Raw genomic sequence first — 27,054 nt, forward strand, 5'->3', positions numbered from 1 at the left:
CTCTTATCTGTCATAAAAGAAACTGTGACCAAAAATGTATGGAAGGCGCATGTATTTTATCTTTACAAAAGTTAAGCAGACCTCTTGTTCTCAACTATTACAGGGGTCAAGTACATACAGTTGAAAGAAAATGTCCCAAAGGGTCTTTTATGCACAGACACATATGCTATGTGTACACTTCAAAACATTTAGCACCATGATGCAGTGAATAAAGTAAAATATGCTTGTCTATTAGTATATCCTAGCTACAAAATGATGAGAATTGTTAAGCACATTTTTGAACAACAATGCACTAAGCAGTCAACCTTGTATTTTCTACAGTCTCGTTATACTTAAAAACTGTCTTCATTTCTTAATTCACATCTGATTTCTCGTTTATATACAGTGCTGCATAATAATATGGCACATATAAACAGCACATGTAATGTTATTTTAAATAACTGTGGGTTAAACGTTTCTTTCAATGCACCGTTTACTGGAGAAACATCATTTTCTTTTTTAACTAGGCAGATATTTTTAAAATGTTTCTTGACCTACGACTACTCTTTTGTTGCTTTTGTTTCATTATTTTCTCTTCCTTAATCATTCTTTGCCTTTCCCTTTGAGCCCCTGTTTATATCAATGCGCACGGCAGTGTCTCCTTCAATCACTCTCTATTTGTATTTCTCTGTATCGCTTTTAATCACGTTTTACTCAGTGGTTGAAGTGTACGAAAAGAAGTAGTGGAACTATGTTCCTCACAGGCTTGCACCGCCCCCCACAAACCCCATCACCACACATCCTCCCATGCACAATACAAACCCCAAAAGACATGCTCCAGCCGTTTAGGGGAACGCTCAGTGCAGTGCACTGAAAGTGAAAGTTTCAACTCTTCCTACACTTTTATTTTGAAACGAAACCATTCTGGAACAGTTTCTTTTTAAATAAAAGTATAAGAGCTGTAAAACTGAATTAAAAGAAGTAGAGGAGCTCCGCTCCCGAACGCTCCTGCCCACTTCGACCACTGGTTTTACTTTCTTTCAGTGTATGCCACTATTTGTCTCTCATCATACATCTCTTTGCATCTTCTCATTTTTAGTTCAGGCTATTCTGTGTCGCTTGCAAAACGTATAACCCACAACTATCGCATTAGAATACAGATTGGGAAGCATGAGGAATGGTGTATAAGCAGGGGCACAAAGGAATTGTTTAGTTATGTGCCCACCCATTGCCTGACCATGGTAATCCCTATGGCTATTCCCACACATTCCTGCCTCTGCCCCCCCAACACATCTCCTCATGAGAACTCTGTGAGCTCATTTTAATCAAAGCCTTACCATCAGACTTTGCATTCAAAGTGACTGCCAATGTTTGTTCAAAGCATTATTCTGAAGTTGATGATGCCTTCCTTCAGCCACTCATATTTAGAAACACTGTTTATCCTTCATTGACGACCTGTTAAAAACAAGCATTAGCAAAGCCACTTAAGTCCTGTTTCAACCAAGCATTGGCAAAGACAGCATGTTTGGCTTCTGCATACGTTTTAAGCTTTTACCAGACACTGCTATTATATGCCCAGGTACTCGCACCATTTAGCATCTGCTACCAACAACGGGCAGCTATTACCACTCCGACTGTGGCTGACAAGTGCCTTTCCCATGCCTACACAACACCCTAGACTGCTGGCTGTGTCTTTGTTTGCGCCACCCTTTCAATTCCTTTTTTCATCCCTGTTCCTCCATCATTCTGTTCATCTCCTTGTTCCAGTCTCTGTACATCTCTTGTTTAGTTGCTGTGTCACTCTGATGCTCTGCCCTAACTGATATCTGCCTCGCGTTTATGTAAATATGCCTCTGTTACTGTGCTCTCTCTATACATTCATGGTGAAAGCACTGAAAGTATAAAGTTTGGAAATACAATTACAACTAAAGAAACAGCAACAGATGATTTCCTATTCCCATCAGATGGTCTTCCCAATATATTTTAGACCCATATAATTATAGAAACACACTACAGTCCACAGCGGGATAGTGGGAGAAGTATTATTCACCTGTGCAATGTTTTGAGATGCTGTGAAATCATGTTAGCGCACAAATAATGTTTTCTGGCGAATTTCTGTTCAGGGAATGGGAAGACGTGGTGGGAAAGGGTGCACTTGTTGCCACTAATCTCTGATCAGATGCATACATGAAAAATGAACATGAAAGTGAATGGGGGTGAAGTGTGAAAGGACAGTAAGAGAATACTGCTGGGTAAAATGGTAAGCACCCACAAAACATACATAAAAACAGGGAAGAACCCACGACCCCCAATTATAAAAATGTAAAATCCCAAATATGAACAACATTGATGTTTTTACCTCGGATGACTTACATGGGTTGTTATTATTATATGGAGTCATCTTGGTGAATCAATACATTTCTATATCTCTGTCTGCGGCTGTCTCTTGGTATCATTGTATCGCTCACTGTATTTCTGTGTATATCTCTGTATGACCCCGCTCTATCTTTAGATGCATGTTGTCCTTCCTCCGTCCAAGGCTCACTCTCCATGCATCCATGTGTGAGAGTGTGTTTCTGTCTTTCTGTACCTTTCTCCATCTTGATCTCAACTGTTCTCTATGCATCTCTCCCTTTATAGGTCTCTCTGAACATCTTTTTCTGCATTTTATTTTTTCAAACATCCACTCCTGTTATATTGTGTGCATCCTACACAGTCTTGGTCCCTCTCGGATATTGATTTTCCACCCTCCCCATTTTCTCCAGTATCCAATTCCTTTCTGAAGATTCATGGAATTCTCTATTCCTTGCCTTTCAGCGCATCCAGCATTCATTTTATCTTTGATGTTTTCCTTATGCTCTTTTCTTTCCTTCATGTTAATAATGATGTTTTCAACACATCCTTAATTAACACAGTCAATATGTTGCTCAGACATTACTGGCCTTTCCATGTGCTCACTGCACGGAGCAAGGGCCTGAAATGGATCAGAAATCACGCCATGTGCGTATCTAGGTACATTGTGTTAATAGAAAAACAACCTCTTTCATAGCGTTGAATGAGGCTAATGAAGTAGCCTGTGTCCAGCACCCCCATATACCTCTTAAGGACCAGGCTCATATGATCACAGTTAGAGTCCATGCTCTTATAATGGTGCTACAATGCTAACGTTAACGTATCCAGGGAAACACTGTTAACCCCAAGGCAAAGACTGGGCACTACAGACGACAAAATAAGATATGTCACTGGATACCAACAGGACAGTCACAAAATCCAAAAGATCCTGGCTAAGTATTGGCATTTACTAAATATTGATGGAAACATCACACCTTGGATATCTACAGGACCACAGATGTTCTACAGCAAGGCACCAACGCTACGGACTTTGCTCAGTCCCTCATTCATGAAATTAGAGGCACACATAACGGACAACTGGCTTACTGTTGCTAAACCATCAGGCTTTTTCAAATGTGGAAATTGATCCATGTGCAGGCATGCACTAGATACTAAGGGCCTCATTACACGGACGGCGGTAAGGGTTAACGGTCACCGTTAATGGCAACGGTGACCGTTAACCCTTACCGCCGTACTACGAGGTCCCTTAGCGGGTTGGTGCTTTAACGCCTGCTTTTTGCAGGCGTTAAAAACCAACCCGCTAAGGGACCTCGGAGCTAATTACGGCACCGCAAAATTGCGGTGCCGTAATTAGCGCCTTCCCCATTCCCATAGAGCCCTATGGGGCAGAAATGGGAATGGGGAAGGGCAATGGCGGAAGGGGGATTTACCGCCCCACCGACCTTGGAATGGGGCCGTAAATCCCCTTACCGCCAAGGCGGTGCCGGTAATTTACCGGCATGGTCCAGGGTGCTAATAGCACCCTGGATCACCGCCTTCCGTGTAATGAGGCCCTAAGACTCTCACTTTTAGTGAAACCCACCACCATAAAATCACTGACTTTATTAATTGTAAGTCTAAGTATGTTATTTATGTAATCATCTGTACATGCAAACTGCTATATACAGGCAGTGCTATCAGAGAACTATGAACTAGGATTTGGGAACATCTCGGATCGCTTAAATCCCAGGACGCCAAATACCCACTCGTCCAGCACTGGCAAGAAAAATATCAATCGGAAAAAAAGAAGACATCAGATTTGTGGGACTCGAAATCAAGGGAGAAAGGAGAGATGTTGACAGAGAATTAAGACTCTGAGAAAGGGAGGCAAAACAGGAATGTCATTCTGGGCCTCAACTCCGACCACAAATGTAATGCCTTTCTGTAAATACTTTTGTTATGGGATTTGTAACACTCCGCATACGTACAGCTCTGTCATGGGATATATAACCCACAAGACTATACCAATCATGAATCCAATGTCTTTCTGTGAATACACCTGTCAAGAGACTAGAAACTCTCAGCATACGCACAGCTCTGTCATGGGATATATAACCCACAAGACCATACCAATCATGAATCCAATGTCTTTCTGTAAATACACCTGTCAAGAGACTAGAAACTCTCAGCATACGTACAGCTCTGTCATGGGACATACAACCCACAAGACTATACCTGCCAACACAGTCATTAAGCATGATTCCCATGTAAGATAAACAAACCCCAGGCCACCCACGCATAGTGTACACACTGGTATTAATACCCCTATTAACCTGACATACCAGCTGGCACTTTACTATTATAGCCTAAGCAGGAAGCCTAATCCCTATCACCCACAGATGGGTCACACTGAGAACCAGCACCTACAGACGGAGTTGAGCGGTTAGCCCTCTCAATTCTGACATCTCCTACAAATCTCCTCAAAACATCCCAAAGAGGGACAACACAGCCGCCTACACTTAAGCCTTTTTTTAACCTACATAGCAACTGCCACAAGCGATCCCTTGCATCCAACTTGTCCTCGGCCAAATGGACAATCTCATGCTTATCAGGGTCTCTCTCCCACTGACCTTGCAGCTCACCTCACTTCATCCTTAGACAATGCTGTCGGCTAAACCAGACACACATACGTCACTCATGCAGCCGGCCCCTGCAACCAATCAGTATCCTGCTAACATCATCCAATCGGATTGATGCTATTTTAAGCAGACAATACAGCCCAACAAGATCGCTACCTAGACAATTGCCGTGACAAGAAGAAGCTCACTCCTCACCCCGCGGGGCACGGGTAAGTCTCCCCGTATTCATGTTAATAAAGTGTACCCCTCTTCTCGCCTTTACCTCAAGGCCCACCTTACGGCCACATCCATCAATTTGAATTTGTAGGCCAAAACGTGAGACACAAACTCGCACCACAGAAGTATACCAGGGCACCTCATGTCCTTCTTGCACCTGAACACACCAAACATCCATCCCGTGACAACACTCTAGGCACAGGCCCAACGCCAACTCCACCCGGGCAATCACACACTAATATCCCCAACTTGTCTTAGCTCAAACAAACAAGCACGTTAGGGATCTCTCAAATTGCAACCCCCTGCCACTACTCACTAAGAGTCACAGCGGGTCATACCAGGCCATACAACAACAGATATGCTCCTCCACCATGGCCACAGTATCCTCATGCAACCGGCCCACCAGGCCACCCATTGCTAACATTGCCTCGCAAATCACACAGTCTGTATTTGTCCCCCAGGACTGGCAGACTTTCTGTGCCTACACAGCAATGAAATGAGCACATGGTGAACAGCGCCCCTTCCCTCAAGTGACGTCCACCCCCTCACTCACAGGACTTGTCCCACAGCTGTCCCCTAATTCAACACCTTGCATCATCATCATCTGCGTTGTGGAAGCGATATTCAATCAACACTACAGCCAAGTCAACGTCTAGTCTGGGATGCTGAGGAAAACCCTTATTAATGTATTTTTATGTCTAGTTCAGTACTCTGGATGACCACCCTTGTATAACACCCCCCTCTTAGAATCCCCCTGACCCCACTGAGCCAAGAAGTAGGTTTGTTTTGCAAATTAAAAGGTTTATTTGAGAATTTAAACAATATATATATATATATCACACTTTATAATAAATTAATATCTGATAGTACACTTAGACATATGATGTTGATCAACAATGGGTAATCTGGCACTAGCACACTTATTTACAATCAATGAGGAGTTAGTATAGGATGGATAAAGTAGCAAAAATACTTTTATGATTTGAAGGGAAAAGCAATGAGGAATAAAATGCAGTACAGAAATACTTGATATGATTTTAGCAAAAGCTAAGATAATCACTTTTTCTCTGGCAATTCACCCCCCTCCCCTATGCAATGTAAGAAATGGAAGGAGATGGAAAGAGGAGCACACAGTTCTCAGGAATGCAATCAAATAAAATACGAAATTCAGTTCCCCCCCAGCAAGCTTAGAGGAAACAGGTAGGAGTTTGAAACACAGGCCCAAAATGCTTTTTAAATGTGATGGCAATGGATGGGAAAATGTGCCAACTGATTTTAATTCCCTCTAGAGATTCAGGGTGAGTGGGAGATGCGTGTTGGTATTAGTTCAGGCTCACTTTAGCAATGCTCTATGAGTTATTACCAAGTTGCAAACGGATTTTAACAAAAGAAAGAATGGAGCTGCTATTTTGACAAGTGGCGAAATTGAGCCAAAATCGCAAATCGCGGTAAATTTTGCGAGTGCGTGAATCGCGATTGCGGCAAAAGTATTGGTTCTAGGTTCGTTGGAAAGCCTAGATTCTAAGCTTTCAGATGAAAGTTTCGTTCCTAGCCCAAACTGTTCCAGAGATACGGACGATTAAATAAAGGTAGTTTTTCGGATTTAAAGTAAACGCAAAAATACAGGTGACAGCTTGCAGCTGCAGAATTGACAGGTGACAGTTGTGCAGCTTTAAAAATGACAGATGACACTATTTCTAGGAGGCAGTTCTTCTTAGGTTAAAATAGTTTGGATTAGATTATTTTAACTAAGACATTGGTTCTGCACAGTTCTGCTAGGTACTCACAATATAAATTTGAACTAGGCCTCGTCACGGATCTGGTCAACACGTCTGGCTGCGGTTCTGTCTGCTCGGCGGGTCAATCAGGCACCGGTTCTGCTCACAGCGATCTGGGTCAGCTCTGCTCTGCTGGTCTAGCCTCTCTGGATTCTGAATGTAACACTGCTTTCTGGGTACTGCTACAGGTTCTTGCAAAAATTCTCGGCAAAACTTCAAACAGCTCGCCCGGGTGTTGAATAGTTTGGTTAGTTTTGAGGCCTGCTGAAGAGGATTCAGCTGGTGGATTCAGGCCTCTCTGCTACAAATTCTGGAGTTAATTTCTGCTACAGGTTCTGGAGATTGATGGATTTGAAGTCTGGATCTCTGAATGTGAAGTCGTCGGTCAGCATGCTCCGCAGCAAATGGAATTGAATCTCTCTACCTGTCCCAGCAGTCTCTTTTTATGTGTTTTGGAAAGTGGGTGTGTGCGTTGGTCATAACTAAACCTGCCCCTCTCACTTATCATTGGCCAATTCCTCCTCTCTCCCTTGATTGGGGGAAGGAAATGTGAGTCAGAGTGATGCTGTAGGTTTTATGGTCAGAGGAACCTCCCCTTGTCAGATTGCACACAAATCTATTTCTGACCCAAATACATATTTATCTATGCACCATTTTTCTAATATTATAGGTCCAGTTAACATATTTTCTGTAGCACCAAACCATCCGATCCCTGTCTTTGTACGATGTCGTGCCCACTGATGACAGAATTCTCCCCTTTTCATCCAGATAACGACCTCTAAACCTTTCCACATTTTACACATATGTGCACCAGGGATATGGGTTACAGATGATAAAGTGTCAGATTTTTAACATGCATACATTTGGAGTGAGACCCTATTTTCCGCTAGCAACCCCCCAGAATACACCACAGGGTCCTAACGCCTCTCAAAATGTTCACAGAAAAATCACAAAAATAATGATATTACTTATATAATTCTGACAAGTCCGCACTATGAGTTATCTATCTTTTTAAAATTATGCCCTGGTCAAAAAGGGGTGTGGCTTCCCCCATCACAGGGTGGAATAACTGGTTTATCCACTTCTCCCAAGCCAGCTTGTTCACAGAGGCACAGCTGCCCCCCAGTTTCTCCCAAGAGAATACTGGGGACGTCCCCAATATAACATTTGCCTGAGTCCAGGACAGGCCTTTGTTCAACTCCCTGTAGTCCCCAGCTGCTCCACCCCTAATCTAATCAGAGAGGTGACAACTCCTTTTGGCAAGGGGAAGAGTGGCTGAGCAGGTTTCAACTCCTGTCGGGGTAGTTGTCAGGCAGAATCCAGTTTCATTAAGGCAGGTTTCAGCTAAATGTCACTTTTTGTTCCCAGTTTAAATCACTTACAATTTTTACATATACATTAAATAATTACTTCCTTCAAGTCATTTCAGAATATAGTTTTACATTGTATCCACCTCTTAGCAAGTCTTTCCTTGGTCTGGTTTTGTTTCATTTGTTCAGTTTTACACAAAAGTCTGGTGGTTTTAAAACGCCGGCTTTCTGATAGTGGTGAGTACTGGTAATGCAAACATTTTTGGGATTCAGAAAATGAATTCCCCACAGTTCTGAGTTGCTTTTTTTGCAATCAGCATTGCCATTCTCAATGGTTTCAGGCTACTGTGTGTGTAGCCCAATGGTGGTTTTAGGCAGTGCCCTCCTGTGCTCACAACATAGGCAAAAATGGGTGGCAGCCTATTCTTCATGTTTTCCCTGTGCACTCTCTGGGGAGTTCTGGCCATCATGATGTTTTCCATGCCAGTACTGCACAGTTTTATGGTAGGGCTTGTATGCATGGGTAAAAACATCCCACAGTTGCATTCCCCAACACCTATCCCACCACCATGGCAATGGCCATCACAATCCCAATCATGTGCATCTCTCCCGCCAACATTCTGGCTAGTCCCACATGCACATAACTGATGCTTATTGACCCACCCAAATAAACACGGCCACAGCCACATATTAAACCATTCTATTATTCCCCACCGAAGCTGCCCAGCTACCCATTTAAGACCCAGAATTGTTCAAGACCCACACGGGACATGATGTACTAATGTTCCTGGTAAGCACCCCAACTACTTAAGCCTACTGACACAAGCTCCATACCTGACTGGGACTAATACCTATTCTCTATCTTCCCTTCTCTCCTCCACCGGATTGCAATGCCATTTTGTTCCTTTTTACTGTTTAACTGTACTCTCAAAATGTCTACTATTCGACACTTTGTCATTATCTTGAACATGTCAGGCACATACAATACTATGCATGCTCCACTCACGGCTCATCACTTATGGCCTCAAAATATATAATGATTGCAAACATGAATGTCAATATGTGTATCTTATGCAATGTACGTTAAACATGTACCAAACCAATAACCTAATCGAAATTGGTCTCCTAACATGTACAAAAAATCATCATACAATATTGCACATACTTGTCACAATCACTGCACTTTCACACCACTATCACTAAAATGGACAGCCTTGAGAAAAACCTATGGTTGAAACACGTGTCGGCACTGAAAGCACAAGCAAGCAGCTTATGACATAAGTCCGAAAAATGTACATAGAGAAGCACTTCACACATGTGACAACTATTTCTGGCTAACGTACAACTGATCATATGGTATAATAAATATATCTTATCTCAAAGTACAAAATCGTTTCACGTATCATTGAAGACTGAACCTTAAGTACTGCAAACGACACACGCGTGTTGTAAGTCTTGAATTGTTAACTATTTATTCCATGTTTGACGTTACTCAAAACTCTGATAAGGTACCATTCATTATTTTACTATCCAAAATTACCAGATTAAACATATTGTACTTCTATGGTGCATGGTGCAGCCATTGCCGATATATGTATGATTAGGTTTCTGTATTAACAACAACACTCCAGTATAATGTTTGTTTAGATGAATACATTCCCTAAGTAGTTCATGATAGGTCTAATAATCACCCCTGACATCATGTTACCAACGATATAAACACAACCCATTGTAGGGACTTTTCATAAAAGTTGATTTCATATGTGATCTAATCAGTGATATCGTCAATGACATTTGTGATGTCATCTTTGCTGTCCTGGGTGTTAGTCTTAGCAGTGCACAGGGATGGTGTGAGTTATGGTTGCTTAGCTTACCATAACTGTCGATTTTCTGGGGTTTTTGGGTTTTACCTGTAACCATACCGTCCCTTTAACAAAGCTTTATTGCTAAATTTCATAGGTTTTTATTACTGCAACTTAACTATAATGTCCCTTTAGCAACGTTGTTTCACTAACTTTCATAGATTTGTATTAGTGCAAGTTAACCATAGCGTCCCTTTAATAAAGTTGTTTTACAGAATCACATGGGTTTTTACCAGTGCACCCTAATTTGCTACAACTTCCTAATACAATATTTACCCGCAATATATTTGCATTTTGACCGATGTACACAGTTTTAACTTTAAACTGTGGCATTCCCCACCTCCTAGCAACATTTGTAACACTTCTATACACTTTTTACAATTTTCTTCACTGTTTTTGGGTTCGCCGATGTTCATGAGCATCTTATGTCAGTACAAACTTTCCGGACAGTGTCACGTGACCTTGTGCGTGCACGCCATGATGACATGTTTGTGAACATGTCCGCACTTCGCGAACATGTCTGTGTTTCGCAAACAGTTTGAAACACCATTTCCATCTGATCTAGGAGGTTTCAAACTGAAAATCTACCCTTGCACAGCTCCTACACCTATTTCAAAATGATTATCTATTTGCAATTTTGGATATAGAATATTAGCAGAACTGCTATTTATCTTCAAAAATGGCATCATCTATTGCAATCCCTCATACCCAGGAGCCACCACCACCACCACTACCACCAGCTGGAGGGCCTCGAAAACAGAAGAAGCGCAATCATTCAGGAAACAATCAAGAGGACCAGGAAGATGAGGTAGAGGAAATGCTTACCTCTAGCACACAGAGCGAATCATGGGTGTGGCAGTTCTTTACGACCCTTGGGGTGTACCAAAGGCAAAAGCTACCAAGGTAAAATGCACTTCATTCAGGGACAACCTGAGCATTACTCCTACTGGACCACCTGCATGCACCTGTGCGTGCTGCACCTTCCCTTACTTTGCTCCCCAACTCACTTCCTGGCCTATACTGCCCCACAAATAAATAAATAAATCAAATAAAGGTTCCTTTAGGAACCACCTTTCACAGTTAAAAAATAGAAATAAAAACATATAAACTTATAGACTCCATCTACTTTACATCTTTCAGTGACATAGTTAGACTCAATGCGATTCTCCAGCATTGCCATTAGCATTTTCCACTATGCTAATGGAAACATTGCATACTAGAGAAAAAGAACAAAACAAAGAAACAATGTTCTGTCCCAAATACTTTTCTCTAGCATACTATAAGACCTATCTCCCTGGCCCTTTATGACTATGTGCAGTTTCTGCAGTCCCCTAAATTACTAGGGGAAATCAGAGGTGGACCCCTTGCTCGCTATTCTTAGAGAGGCACAGCTCCACCCTAGTGATGAGGTCCAAACAGACTGAAACACATGCCTGGGGTTGCTGTTGGTACTCTTTTTCTGAGGAGAAATGCTTACCATTTTGGTGCTGGACTGCCCTAGGGCAGGACAAAGACTGATATGTTTTAGATATTTCTCCTCTGTGAAAGTAGTGAGCTAAAGACTCTGGGTAAGTCTCTCACAAGCGGGACTAAGGTCCGGCAGCAGAACTCCCAGGACCACGCTTGTTTTCTGCAGTCTCTTACCCAGGTGATGATTTATTAGAAACCCAGTTGTACATGCACACAATCACACAAGACAGCCCTTCTAAGCTTTTTACAGTTATGTTTTTACCACTCCCTCATAGCCTGCTTTGAAACAGTCACACATACATGCACAAATTAGTTTAAAAAACTCTACAGACACCCCTATCAGCATATTAAACTTCCACACTTATCCAAGAAAACTGTACACCCTGCTTCTATAAATGCACATATGCATTGTACAGTAAAAATAAGTGCATGAATGGAAAGAGGAGTAGGGATTACCAAGTGCTCACAGAAGCCCAGAAGGTAATTACCAAGGCATGCCAAAGTGGGAGGCCATAACTTCCTGCTGTGGGAATGGAGACCCAAGGGTGTGTTACACAGCCATCAGGCGGTACACCGGCAAGGGCAATGCTGAAGGGTGTAGGGGTGTGCTGGTGTTGACTAGCTGCAGGGACTGGAACCTGTGATGTTTATGAGGGACCAAGCCACCAGTGTCAGTGGCACTGGTATGAGTTAGCAGGGAAGGGATTAAGTAAAACAGGAACACAAATGCACAGTGTTCAGATGTTTTACAGAACTTAAGGAAGCCCAGCTTAAATATCCAAGAGAGGCACCAGCTGAAGAAAGAAACTGCCTCCTGCTCTGTTTCAAAACACTTTTCACAAGCAGAATATTGGAGTTATAGCAGCAGAGTGCTGTAGCTGGGCAGTGTAGGGTATTTTGTGGAGATTTGGGGCCTGACGGTATTTTATTACCGCCGAAAAATAACTTAGCAATAATCACTCCTCGTATTCAGATTGGGCCCTGTACAACAATAATACAGTGGACATGCATTATTTCAGCACCCAGGCATGCATATTTGGTATGCGTGGGTGGTAGGCGTGGTTGGTGGTATTTTGGTGAGCATAATTCCCTTGTTTTATTCGTGGCCCCAATGTCCAGAATCCCTTATCTTTGCTTAGATTTTTCGTGTAATCACTAGAGAGACCTCAGACCTACATTTTAGGAATACCACATTTTTCAGTGTTAGTGTGCCACCATGGGCGATCTCACTGACTTATTTACGACAGAGAGCTATATATGGTAATCTTGTGGTAATTTCCACTAACTTATATACGGTAGGGAGCTATGTTCAGAGAGTCTCTCTTCCCGTTGGCTCATGTACCTCCAACGAGCTATGCTACAGTCACTCACAACTGTTCATACTGAATCTGACATGCACACATCTGTCTTAAAATGACCATTGCACTGTTTAAAATCTCCCCACATCATCAGCATTGTAATGGTAAATAGTAAATACACCACCCGTCTGATTTCAAATATTTTTCTGTATTATAAAAGTTGCATTTAAACACGATCTCACTCTTTACAGAAATAACTAAAACAGCACAGTAACAGCTTTGTCTATGACACACTGCAAAGAGAGTGGCGGAGAACAGAACTCAAATTGCAACATTAGCATTTGATTAAAGCATGCACAGGAATCCTACACTGACTGCATATTTTCATACACACTAAGCTCCCACACTTATGTAATTACCTTATCTGTTCAGTGAAGTTTTCTTTAGCTGTTCTCTTTCTGAGTGTGGCTCCCTTGAAGATTAACCCCAGTAAAAGGATCGCCTGCCTTCTCAAACCGGGGTCATTGCCTGGAATTCTCAGCTTTTGCAGATAGGAATGCTCCAACCAGGAAAAGGTCTTCCTCCCAGCTCTGCCAAATCTTGACTGCCTTTCTCCTCCACAAACTCCCCCCAGCTAAAAGCCTGATCACTCCCTCTAGCATGATACTTGCTATGACGCTGCTCCAATCAGAATTAATCACGCCATCTCCTCCTTCTCTACACAATGGCTCATTTTTAGAGTAATACTTTGTAACCAACTGATTTCCTGTTCTTTCGAGCCCATTTGCTTCCTGTATTTATATGGACAGGGCAGCAGAGAGAACAGAAAAAAAAATGGATGTGCGTTTAAAAGTTCACTTTCAGAATAGGCCTAATTCTGCAGTGGAGACACATTTTTATTAGTGGATTATGTTTCATTAGTCATGTTAGTTGTCAGTAATGTTAGTTATTATTTTCAAATGTGTCTCTCGCACCATAGGCATTTCAGGTGAAAAATAGTGTGCATTTTTGAATGTGCACGTGTACTTTTAACCGTAAAAATAGATTTGCATCTTATATGTTAAAATCGTTTTTTGACTGAATGGCCTGTCTTTCCTTGTTAATCTGGTAACACATATAGCAATGCACCGCACCCTTGTGGTGGTGCTGCAAAAAATTGCTACCTGTGCAGTAGTGCTGTACTCTGTGCTGTTTGCTACCTGTGTAGTAGTGCTGTACTCTGTGCTGTTTACTACCTGTGCAGTAGTGCTGTACTCTGTGCTGTAACATGCCAAATATCCTTACATATACCCTCCTTTTGTTTTTAGAACTTGGCTACAATCCAAGCCAATTCCTAAAAACAACTTGTTCTCTCTTTTTTTTTTTTACAATATAGCAATCCAACAAAATGAATATTCATGTGCATCAATGAAAAATTTGCAATCAACACAGTATTCATCGGAGTTCATTAGTTTACAAAATATTCCACATTTGCCTTCTCAGTTGAAGTGGCATTACTTTAAGTTTAGATTTTCTAAGTCAATTAAAAACAAAGAAATAAAACAACTAACTAAAACAAATAATTAATATAACAAATTAAAATAAATAATTAAAATAATAAATACGTGGAACTCCATATGTCAGTATTCTTGTCCGCTTCTGATATGTCCCGACCAGCGATGTTATTCGGTTCATTCGAGTACACTTCCATCTTGGCAATCTTAGATCCATAGGAGTCATCCTTTTTAGCATTCTGGTTATCTTGTCTTCACCTCCACCTGGAGGCAGGCATCTTTTGGTCTTCATCCAGGGGACTCCAGGACTCCATCATCTCTCCCGTGGGCTCTGATCTCGGAACCTCCGACCAAATAATGTTAATTGTCTAAATCAAAATAGAAAATAAACAAATTAAGTACATAGCATAATACTAACTTCATCCTTTTGCCAAAAATAAAACATGCTTGGTAAAAATATTTCTTTTTTTTTTTTTCTGAAATTAAACACAAGTTAAAAGAAAACAAGCAGATATTCAATATTTAACACACTTTCTCTCTGCACACCAACCATGAGCTTCCATTATATGTGCATTTATTTATTTATTTATTTATTTATTTATTTATATTATATATTTTTACATATATTACAGTGTTTATGTACCATCATAACAATCAACTTTTTTTTTTTTTTTTTTTAACTTCTTTGTCACTGCCTCCTGATTACACACATTTATTTTCTCTTTTCTTTGTTCAAGGGACTTTATCTGTCTCTACATGCTCAAGCTGCCTGATCTCATGTCTGGGATGGCATGGTTTGATTTGATTTACATGGACAAACTGCTCTATTGCTGTTTCACCTTCATTTTTTAAAATTTTATACACTACAGGAGAGACCTTATCTATAATTCGAAATGGCCCCTGCCAGGCTGCTAGAAATTTAGAATTTTTCTGTTTACTTTTTCCAAAATGAAACTTGTATACCTGATCCCCTACACTGTATTCCTTTACTGATGTCTTTTTATCATAATAAGACTTTACACTGTCAGCAGCTCTTTCCAGATTTCTCTGCACAAAAGCAAATGCATGTTGCAAATGCCTCCTCAGTTCATCAATATATTCATGAACTGTGGATGCACTCACAAGGGTTTGCTCATGTGTTCTGTATAGTAGGTGTTGTGGTAACACCATTTTCCTACCTGTTAAGACCTCATGGGGGCTAACACCTGTTGCTTTGGCAGGAGTCGACCTGATTGCCATCAAAACCAATGGTAAACGCAAATCCCAGCTGGAACCTGCTTCTGCCACAAATTTCTTTAAAATATCCACAACAGACCTATTGCTTCTTTCAACTGTACCTGAAGACGCCGCCCGATATGCGATATGTAGTTTCCTTTTCACACCTAGTATTTGCCATACCTTACTCATTAGAGTACTTGTGAAATGACTTCCTCTGTCTGACTCAATTCTTTGTGGCAACCCAAACCTTGAGAACACATGGTTCACCAGCAATGTGGCTGCTGTTTGCGCACTACAATCTGGTGCAGGAATGCACTCAATCCACTTCGACATCAAACATACCAAACTCAAAATATAACGGTGTCTCCTGCTCGACCTTTTTAAAGGACCTACATAGTCTATTTGCAAATCTGACCATGGGAGAGTTAGGCCTCTTTTCATCAATGGTGCTCTATGCATTGGTGAAGCAGGTTTAAATTGGGCGCATACTAGACATCCTCTAGTATATAATTCCACATCTTGGGACATATGAGGCCAGTAAGCATAATCTTTTAGTATTTCTAATGTTTTTTGTGAACCTCTATGGCCTGCAGTTATGGCATCATGTGCATGGTGTAGCATTAGTCCTCTGAATGAAAGGGGTACTACCCACTGTATTTGCCCTGTTATGGACTCTCTAATCATGAGTCCATCCTGTAATCTAATTCGTGTTTTGTTCTTTAATAACACCCTCAACTCTTCTTTTCCCATACAATCATTTTCTGTTAAAGGATTTTGTTCAGGATCTATCAAATGATTATAATAGATTCCCAAAATTTGATCATTCTTTTGTGCCTCAATCAAATCTTGGTCTGGCATGTCATGACTCCACTGCACCACCGGTTGATCTACCTCCTTTGGTGCTTTAGAACGTGTGACTGCATCAATTTGTATTTCATCCATTAAATAATCAATAGGTAGCAATTCTCCCATCACAGCCCCAATCTTAGCCAGGTGGTCTGCCTTATCATTTCCCTCCTTATCCTCTCCTGGTGTTTTTAAATGCCCACAAATTTTTCTCTAGTATATCGTTAAATTATTTTCTGACACCAATTTGTCTATGGCTTGTATCATTTTTCCATGTTTAAGTGGCTTTTTGTTGTATGTAACCATGCCTCTTGCTTTCCAACCAGGCAAATACTCCACAAAGCTATTCCGTGCATAGTCAGAATCAGTCACCAGTACAATTTCACCGAACTTTTTATCAACTGCAGTAGCAATTGCTTTATAAATGGCTGCCAATTCCGCCACCTGACTGCTCCTATCTCCAATCCTCATCCCTATACTGGGAACGCCTTCACATTTCAACCAGACATTTCCTATTCCTGCCACTAATTGTTTATTACTGTCATTTTCAATGTGAAAAGCACAACCAACCACATATACAGTTGGCAAATCCTTGCATGTTTTTTCATCAAAAGCTTTGTGTGGTGATTGTTCAAATTCCTGTAAACTAGTTTCCACTTCCATTTCATTCGGTATTTGTTCAGCTGCACAGTCATGTAAGTCAGCTAACCCTTGAGCAATTGGGCTCTTTTTATTTTGTCCATATCTCACTTCTACGGGAAAACCTTGTAATGCCAGCGTCCATGAAGTGATTCTGGATTGTGCTAGATTGCCTGATCTAATTCTTTTACTCTCTAAAAATTGCAAAGGTTGATGATTTGTTTCAATAATCACCTTTTCTCCCTGAACAATGGGGCGGAAATGTTGTAGCGCCCACACAGTGGTTAATAGGGCCTTTTCACATTCATTAAATTTCATTTCAACTTGGGAAAATGCCTTACTTGCATATGCAATGGTTTTGTGATTCAAATCGTGTTTTTGTGATAACACTGCTGACATACAATGTACAGAAAAACCTATTTCTATAAAGAAATCCCTGTCCTTTATGGGGTATGCTAAACATGGTGCCTTTACAAGACATTCCTTTAATTTAGCCACTGCATCAGACTGCCCTCTTTCCCATTTCCAGGGAGTATTTAGTTTAAGCAGTTTAGTCAATGGTTGAGTGATTTCTGCATAATTTTCAATGAACTTTCTGTTATAGCCTGTCATCCCTAATAAACTTTTTACTCCTTTCACATTTTTAGGATCTTTTAATCTTTGTATGGCCTCTATTTTCTTCCTTTGTGGATTTAGCCCATGTTCAGTCACTTCATGCCCTAGAAAGTTCACTTTTTTCTTGCACCATTGTGCTTTTTGCAAAGATACTTTGGCGCCTGCTTTCTGCAATTGGCCAAGTACATGTCTTATTTCATCAAAATGGCTTTTCAGGCTTTCATTTTTTATCAGGACATCATCCACATAAACTATTGTTCCTCTTTCCGCTGCATCCGGCATGGCCTTTCTCAAAAATATGCCAAATTCACTCCCACTATTGATGTACCCGAATGGAGCTCTACGCCAGGCATATTGAGTCCTGTCAAATGTAAAGGAAAATAAGTGTTGTATCTCCTCTGCCAATGGCACGCACCAATATCCAGAGGTGAGATCTAATGTGGTAAATACATTTGAACCATGTATCTGAGCTAGGCCCTGATCAATGAATGGCAGTGGCCATCTAGATATTGGTACTCTTTTATTTAACTCTCTTAAGTCTGCACACAGCCGCCATTGACCATTTGGCTTTAACACACCTAAAATAGGCGTATTGGATGTGCTATGAATGGGCCTGATTATTCCCCGTGATTCCAAATTTTTAATAATCTCTGCCAATGATTCTAAACATGCCAGCGGTAGTCTATACTGGCGTACAAACACTGGATTTCTGCTACAACCTTCTGGTAGTGTGGCCACATGTAAATCAGTTAAACCACAATCATAAGCATCTTTTGCAAATACATCCTTAAATTCCATAAATATTTCCCTCAGGTCGTCCCTATCCTTATCGCTGTCACATGCATCCGCTAAGGAGATCTGCTCTTCTACCATTCTGGAAAATTCTGGAAACTCTTCTGGTAAAGGAATCTCAGCGCTTTCCTCTAACTGTGTGGCTGTGTCTTTTTGTAGAGCTGCCACTTTTAAATATTTTGGCATATCAGCTTCCACTTCAATGGGCTGATTTCCTTTTTCATTTTCATTTAAATTAAATATTATGCAATCCTCTTGATGGCAGCACACTGTCTCATTTGAATCATAAGGATACACAGAATGAATTTTAAATATTCCTTTGGGCTGAGAGTCCAGGTGTTCTGGCAACTCGCCCTTGGCATCTACATATTTTTCAGGAATATTCCCAATCACCATGTTATTTAAATCTGCCGTATAATGTGATTTTTGTATGGCCATTCCTAATGGGGAGTTTTCCTCTAAATGAATATCCTGACAACCTTTATTATTTACCATGATTTTTACAGATCCCTCACCAATGTCTACCAATGGAATGTATTCATAATCCAGGCCTTGCTGTTTTATGGATTCATTCAGGCATACAAATGCATCAGAGCCTTTCATCTGCTGTCCATTTTTGCATTTCAGTGTTATTGCAAACTGTTTTGTAAATGCAGGAATAATAGTATTTTTCCTCATTTGTAATTCGACTGCATAAGGAACCAGTTGTGCACAATGATAAGCCCTTCTTTTGTCTTCAAATTCAGGTGCCGGACCACCTAGGCGTGACCATATTTTTTGATTAAGGAAATCTAACACCATACACATTCTGTGCATGATGTCATTTCCCATGTAAAATTCATTTTGTGCTCCACTCACTATCCAGACATTATGGTAAATTGTTTTCTGCCCAATGCTAATTTTAAGCATGCATCTGCCTGCAATTCGGTTTTCAAAGTCTGGACTGTCCAACCCAGAAACATATTGGTTTTTAATCCTAAATTTCGGGATTTCCTCCCTTTCCATTATTTTTTGCAACAATTTCTCATTAATGAAACTCCTTTCATGTTCAAGCGCTAAAGGGGCTTTTATTGTTTTAAGATAATCATTTATACCAACATGAACCCATGGTTGCTCATCTTCCATGTGTATTTCTGCCAGAGTGGTAATGTGTTTTTCTGAATCTGTTTTAGGAGCAATATTCTGTTTGCACGTTTTCTCTTTCAGATAAAAACATAATGTGTGCTCATCTATGGCAGTCTGCCAATCTTTCCTTGGGTCCAAGTATATTTGTACAGGTAGTTTTTCATTGTCGCTCTGCATTTTGTCTTCACACATTAATATAACAGTGAAACTAGGTATGCAGCTATTCTGGAGATGTACCTCCACAGCATCATTTGTTTTGGCAACGGTGTGACATTCATTTATATTGCTGTTTTGTGATTTTAGTTTCTTAGGCCTCAATGGTTTTTTGGTTAATGACCACAGCACTCCATTCACCCCATCTATGAGAGGAGACAATCTTTTCAGGCAATCTGTCCCCATCAGAAATGGAATTTCACAAATAGATGTGATCAATACCTCTTGTTTCATTCTGTGCTTTCCTATTTTTATGTCAACCTCAGTTACACCTATGATGGGCACCTCCTCCCCATTAAAGTTATGCACTGGGCCTTGATTTGCCTTCACTGTGATCTGACTCTGTGGAGACCTCCCTTCATTGATACTCTTTACCAGCTCCTTGGACATAATTGTGGCCTGTGCGCCAGTGTCAATCATAGCAAAGGTGTGGCATTTTTCTTCTACAGTGATGGGTGCATAATATCTGTCCTCAACTTCCTCTAATACACATAAGAAATGTGAATTCTTACTGATTTCAGGGCTCACCTTTCTCAGGTCTTTTTCACTTTTGGCTAAGCACATTGGTAAATGAAAAGACATTTTTCCCTCCTTTTTACCCATTTCTGTGCGAGATATTTTATTCATTTCTCCATGTTCAGAGGTTTTTTGGAGTGTGGCCACTGTTCGCCCATCCATCTGGGTAACATCAGAGACCACATTACAATCCTCCAACTGAACATGTGTAACAACATCATTCAGCAATTTGTCATTTTTTAATTCTGTGCATTTGTGATCATTTAGTGTGATACCAGCCCTTTCAGCCTCTTCAAAAATATGTGGCTCAAAGAATTCTTCAGGTGATTGACTTGTACCCTCCTTGTGAGTATTTCCTTTTTCTGTCTGTGTTTGGTCATTGTTTTGCTTGCCCAGGGAAGGAGCTATAGCATCCCCACTTACTCCCTGTTCACTGGTATTCCCCATGCATGAGTCATTTTTCTTAAATCTGTCCCTTTGTTCTTTTGGAATTCCTAATGTTTCTTTTTCATTTGTGCAAATCTTTACTGTTTTATTTAGCTCTAAGTTAAACCGTACCTCTTTTTTAGAAGTATTTGCACTTTCTGTCACAATTTCATTTACTGGTACTTTCATTTTTAATCCATTAGGCATCTCAGAGTCGTTATGCAAAATTATATCAGAGCAATCTGTCATTTTGGCACTGCAGTTATCATGAGTACTTAGTCACTTTTCGGAAGCCCCCCGGTCATTGCTATGGCCATCAGCCCCCTCTTTGGAAGGTTGTTTTTGTGCTGTATAGAGCTTTCCTATTTGCTCAGCTAACATTTTCACTTGGGCCTCAAGGCACTGGAACCTTTCCATCTCTCTAGGATCCTCTTTCTGTGGCCTAGGTCGATATTGGTTGTTTTCCCCCTGATTGGATCTATTCTGATACCTCTCAGGTGATTGATGTCGGTTGGGATGGTTTCTGAACTCTTGATTCATTTGTGGAGGGGAGCGGGTTGCACCCATCCTTTGATTATAGTCCCCTGGTGGGGAATCATTGTACTGGCGTGGACTGTAGTTCACGTTTTGCCTCATGTCCTGTCTCTCAGATTTTGGGTACTGGCCCCTATGTTGATTTCTATTATCAGTAAATCGATCCACATATCGGGGCCTATCCTGATTACCATATATCATGGTGTTGGGATCAAACCTACTCTGTGTCCCCAATGACTGGTAGGGACCATCATTTCTTTGATCTTGATTTTGTCTCTGGTTATTGTTCATACCTGCCATATCAGGCCGATATCCTACCCGGGGTCTATCCCCTAAATACCTAGGGCTGATGTAGCTCTCTCTATTACTAGGATCATGTGTTTGGAACATTGGTACAGGAAATGGCGATCTTTGTTGATTACCCCTTTGTTCAGGTGTCACATTATTTTTATCTTGGCTTTGAACAGACTCAAGGGACATTTTGGCTGACCTGATTTCCATTACTGTGGCTGAGGGTTCTTTAGATTTAGGCCTAGTATCTTTCATTTTATCACTTTCTCTACCCTGACAATAGAGTACCTCATATAGCTTTGTTGATGTACAATCCATTCAAGGGACTTGTCACGGTCAAATTCACGGACCAATTGGGATATGATGTCTTTCTGTAGCCCATAGAAGTATGCAGTTTTAAACTCATTGGAATTTGAGTCAAAAGATACATCAAAGCGAGAGAATGCTCTTTTTAAGTCTTGTCAAAATTGGCGAGGGGATGTATTAGGTCCAGCAGTAATTGTGTACGTGACTTTCTTTGCCTCCTGCAATGACTGAAAAGGAGAAAAATGACGCCTAATTTCTTTTTCAAACTCCAGCCATGTCATATTCTGCTGTTCATTTAATCCCCTTATGATGCTGGCCGTCGGGGCATTTAAAGTTAAATGAAAATATTATCTGTACTGTTCCTTAGGTATCTGGAGTGCTTTAAAAATGTCATGCACCGCTTCTAAGTGATCCTCAATGCAGCATTCACCTCCCTTTTTAAATGGTTTGATCAGGGCTTTAATGGATTTCATTATTTTTATGGGGCTACTTGTTGCAATGCATGGAATTGCACTATTTTGTGATTCAATCCTGTTTTCAGGTGTATGATATTGGTGGCTGCCCCCAATGGGAGTATCAAATCCCCCAAGGGCGCTGCAACCAAGTTCAGTCACCGGCCCAGTCACTGGAGCACTAGCTCTTTGGGCAGAGCTAGAATTCACCTCCACTCCATTGAATGTGGTACCCTGCCGCCTCTCCTGGGACCTGGGAATGCACATTTGCTGTTCTAAGTCCTTACACTTTTTAAGGAGTCTGTTGGCTTCATCATGCAAATAATTATTTTCATCACTCATTTTATTAATCACCTCCTGCATTTCGCACATTTGCATTTGGCATTCATTGAACTCTTTATTTCTCTTGTCTCTTTCTTGGATCATTTTAATCATTTCTTGTTCTGCACTCTGGAGATCACCTTCTTTTTCACAATGCTTTTTTTGTAAAATCTGCATTTCTGAAACAACCTCATCTTTATCCTGCCTAATGTGATCCACTAAGGCTTTTAAGTGTGCCAATTCTTGCTCACTATCTTCAAATTGTTTCTTGCTTTTGGATAACTGAGCATCAAAGTCTCTGCATTTTAATTGCATGTCTTTTTGGCATACATCCAATTCTGCTCTCAACATTTCCTGATTTTTACTTGCCCCCTCTAATTCAGTCTTTAACCTGTTAATTAGCTGAGTATCATCCTCTTGCATTCGCAGGGACTTGTTTAAAATAAACCATATTTTGCCGCATAGCCGTATTAAACAGTCTTTCTCTGTACTTTTATCGGCTGCATTCAATAATCTTGTAAGGCAGACCTGAATTATGCTGCCTTCTGTAAAAATATTGTCTAGTTTTTCTTTCTGCACCTCACCCTGAATGCGGTTACTCCATTCTAACGTGCTATTCGAAGACCAATTCCCATGTGCAAATAACTTTGCCTCTAAATATTGCACTAGATCTGAGAATGTGGTTTCCCTTTGTGACATTCTGAAATTCGTTTTTAGTGGCACACTGCTATTATAAAATGGGTTCCCTTTAATGTGCAAATGGCAGTGTGAGACACGCTTGCCACGCCCAGTAGGTACTCTATGATCACTTTCCCGGCCAACGCACCATAAATATGTAGGGTATTTTGTGGAGATTTGGGTCCTGACGGTATTTTATTACCGCCGAAAAATAACTTAGCAATAATCACTCCTCGTATTCAGATTGGGCCCTGTACAACAATAATACAGTGGACATGCATTATTTCAGCACCCAGGCATGCATATTTGGTATGCGTGGGTGGTAGGCGTGGTTGGTGGTATTTTGGTGAGCATAATTCCCTTGTTTTATTCGTGGCCCCAATGTCCAGAATCCCTTATCTTTGCTTAGATTTTTCGTGTAATCACTAGAGAGACCTCAGACCTACATTTTAGGAATACCACATTTTTCAGTGTTAGTGTGCCACCATGGGCGATCTCACTGACTTATTTACGACAGAGAGCTATATATGGTAATCTTGTGGTAATTTCCACTACCTTATATACGGTAGGGAGCTATGTTCAGAGAGTCTCTCTTCCCGTTGGCTCATGTACCTCCAACGAGCTATGCTACAGTCACTCACAACTGTTCATACTGAATCTGACATGCACACATCTGTCTTAAAATGACCATTGCACTGTTTAAAATCTCCCCACATCATCAGCATTGTAATGGTAAATAGTAAATACACCACCCGTCTGATTTCAAATATTTTTCTGTATTATAAAAGTTGCATTTAAACACGATCTCACTCTTTACAGAAATAACTAAAACAGCACAGTAACAGCTTTGTCTATGACACACTGCAAAGAGAGTGGCGGAGAACAGAACTCAAATTGCAACATTAGCATTTGATTAAAGCATGCACAGGAATCCTACACTGACTGCATATTCTCATACACACTAAGCTCCCACACTTATGTAATTACCTTATCTGTTCAGTGAAGTTTTCTTTAGCTGTTCTCTTTCTGAGTGTGGCTCCCTTGAAGATTAACCCCAGTAAAAGGATCGCCTGCCTTCTCAAACCGGGGTCATTGCCTGGAATTCTCAGCTTTTGCAGATAGGAATGCTCCAACCAGGAAAAGGTCTTCCTCCCAGCTCTGCCAAATCTTGACTGCCTTTCTCCTCCACAAACTCCCCCCAGCTAAAAGCCTGATCACTCCCTCTAGCATGATACTTGCTATGACGCTGCTCCAATAAGAATTAATCACGCCATCTCCTCCTTCTCTACACAATGGCTCATTTTTATAGTAATACTTTGTAACCAACTGATTTCCTGTTCTTTCGAGCCCATTTGCTTCCTGTATTTATATGGACAGGGCAGCAGTGAGAACAGAAAAAAAAATGGATGTGCGTTTAAAAGTTCACTTTCAGAATAGGCCTAATTCTGCAGTGGAGACATATTTTTATTAGTGGATTATGTTTCATTAGTCATGTTAGTTGTCAGTAATGTTAGTTATTATTTTCAAATGTGTCTCTCGCACCATAGGCATTTCAGGTGAAAAATAGTGTGCATTTTTGAATGTGCACGTGTACTTTTAACTGTAAAAATAGATTTGCATCTTATATGTTAAAATCATTTTTTGACTGAATGGCCTGTCTTTCCTTGTTAATCTGGTAACACATATAGCAATGCACCGCACCCTTGTGGTGGTGCTGCAAAAAATTGCTACCTGTGCAGTAGTGCTGTACTCTGTGCTGTTTGCTACCTGTGTAGTAGTGCTGTACTCTGTGCTGTTTACTACCTGTGCAGTAGTGCTGTACTCTGTGCTGTAACATGCCAAATATCCTTACAGCAGTATTTAGGGAACCAAAGTTGGACATATTATAGTCCTTGCAATTTGCAAGACCAAAAGTACACATTTTCTGGCTACAGTGATAGCCTCCCTGGACTTTAGGCCAATGATAAGTCTTACAGCCCTATTCGAGATTAGAAGAAGGGAGTGTAGACAACAAATGGGGAGGTTAAGGAAGAGGTTGTTGCAGTTGTCCAGCCTACACAGTAACAGGGCTCTACAAACGCTTGCTTCTGGAGGAATGTAAAAAAAAAAACCATTACAATACCTGTAAGGATGTCAAGCTGAAACCATGGGCTTTCTTTACAAGTTCCAAAATGTCAGGAGTCAAAGAGAGATAAGATGTGAAGATAAACCCAAGGGTTTTGGCCTCACATAATGGTAAGAGTAGATGGCCCAAAGACAGCAGCCACAAGGCAGGAGATAAACAGGGTACAGGTGTCATAATAAAAAAAGATTTCTGTCTTACTGGCATTGAGAAAGATATTGTTAGCCACACACAGTGCCTCAATGGCGGTCAGACAATCAGGGACAAAAAAAAAAAAACAAGGAGAACAAATTACTACAGGGAAGTTTAAGGAAAGCTGTGTGTCATTACCATAACAGTGAAAATGAGAAAAGAAGAAAGACATCAGGTGAGCCAGAGGGATGAAATAGATATGTAATGCCACAATGATACAATCAAATCCTGGGGTACACAGTGAGGACCTGGAGTAGAAACAGCCCAGTTTCAACTGTGGAGGGTGGTTAGTGAGGAAAACAGATGTGCCAGTCCAGTGCCTGGTTCATGATGCTAAAGGTATCATGCAACCATTTAATATGGATTCAATGGTTCACCATGTGAAAGGTGAATGAGACATCAAGGAGCATTATCCTCAATTGTATTATAATCATGAATACCATATACACTATTGGGACAGATATTGTTAGTCACATACAATACCTGGTGTTAATGGTAGTCAGACAATCAGGGATACAAATTGAAGAGACAAAATTAGTTCAGGGAAGTTTAAGGAAAGCTATGTGTAACCAACACAATACTGGACATGAGAAAAGAAGAAACACATCAGGTGAGCCAGAGGGAAGAAATAGATATGTAATTGCCACAATGATAGGATAAAACCCTGACAGTGAGGTGGTGGAGTACAAACAGCCCAGCTGCAGCTGGGAAGGGCAGTTGGTGACGGAAACGGATCAGCCAGTCCAGCGCCCGGTCCATGATGCTTAAAGTATCATGTAACTATTTAATAAGGATACAATAGTTCACCGTATGAATGGTGGATGAGACATCAAGGAGCACTATCCTCAATTGTACTAAAATCATAAATACTATATATATACTTTAATTATATCATTCCACCATATTACAAATACTGTATACCCACTACATTAGCTTTAGGTAATACACATACTACTATATGATACACCTTCAAATAACAAAACTCACCCAGAGCCCCCTGCCACCCATATAATGTGCACAGACAGTAAGAGGGGACAGCAGATTCGGCAGCACCTGCACACCCCTTGTACACCTTTAAAAACAGCTAAATATTATCTTCATTCCACTCCCCTACCCTTTCCAGGTGGAGCTTTTTTTTAAGGTGAAAAAAGTGGGTGTGAGTGCCACCCACCCCTCGGACACCACTGAAGTCTGCAGACAGCAACGTGTACAAACAGCTTGGAAAGTGAATTTGGGGTTATTTGATGGCTGAAAGAGGGCATAGAACGGGTAGGGGAGTGGAATAAAGATGACATGGAGCTGTTGTATGGTTTAATTCTATTGTGGTGGTTGTGGCCAGTGGCCATATTCTTGGGGGTGTGGCCATATGAATGTGCCCACCGGCCACAACCA

The sequence above is a fragment of the Ambystoma mexicanum genome, chromosome 8 (assembly GCF_040938575.1).
Source record: "Ambystoma mexicanum isolate Mex_15411 chromosome 8, UKY_AmexF1_1, whole genome shotgun sequence".
Taxonomy (NCBI): domain Eukaryota; kingdom Metazoa; phylum Chordata; class Amphibia; order Caudata; family Ambystomatidae; genus Ambystoma; species Ambystoma mexicanum.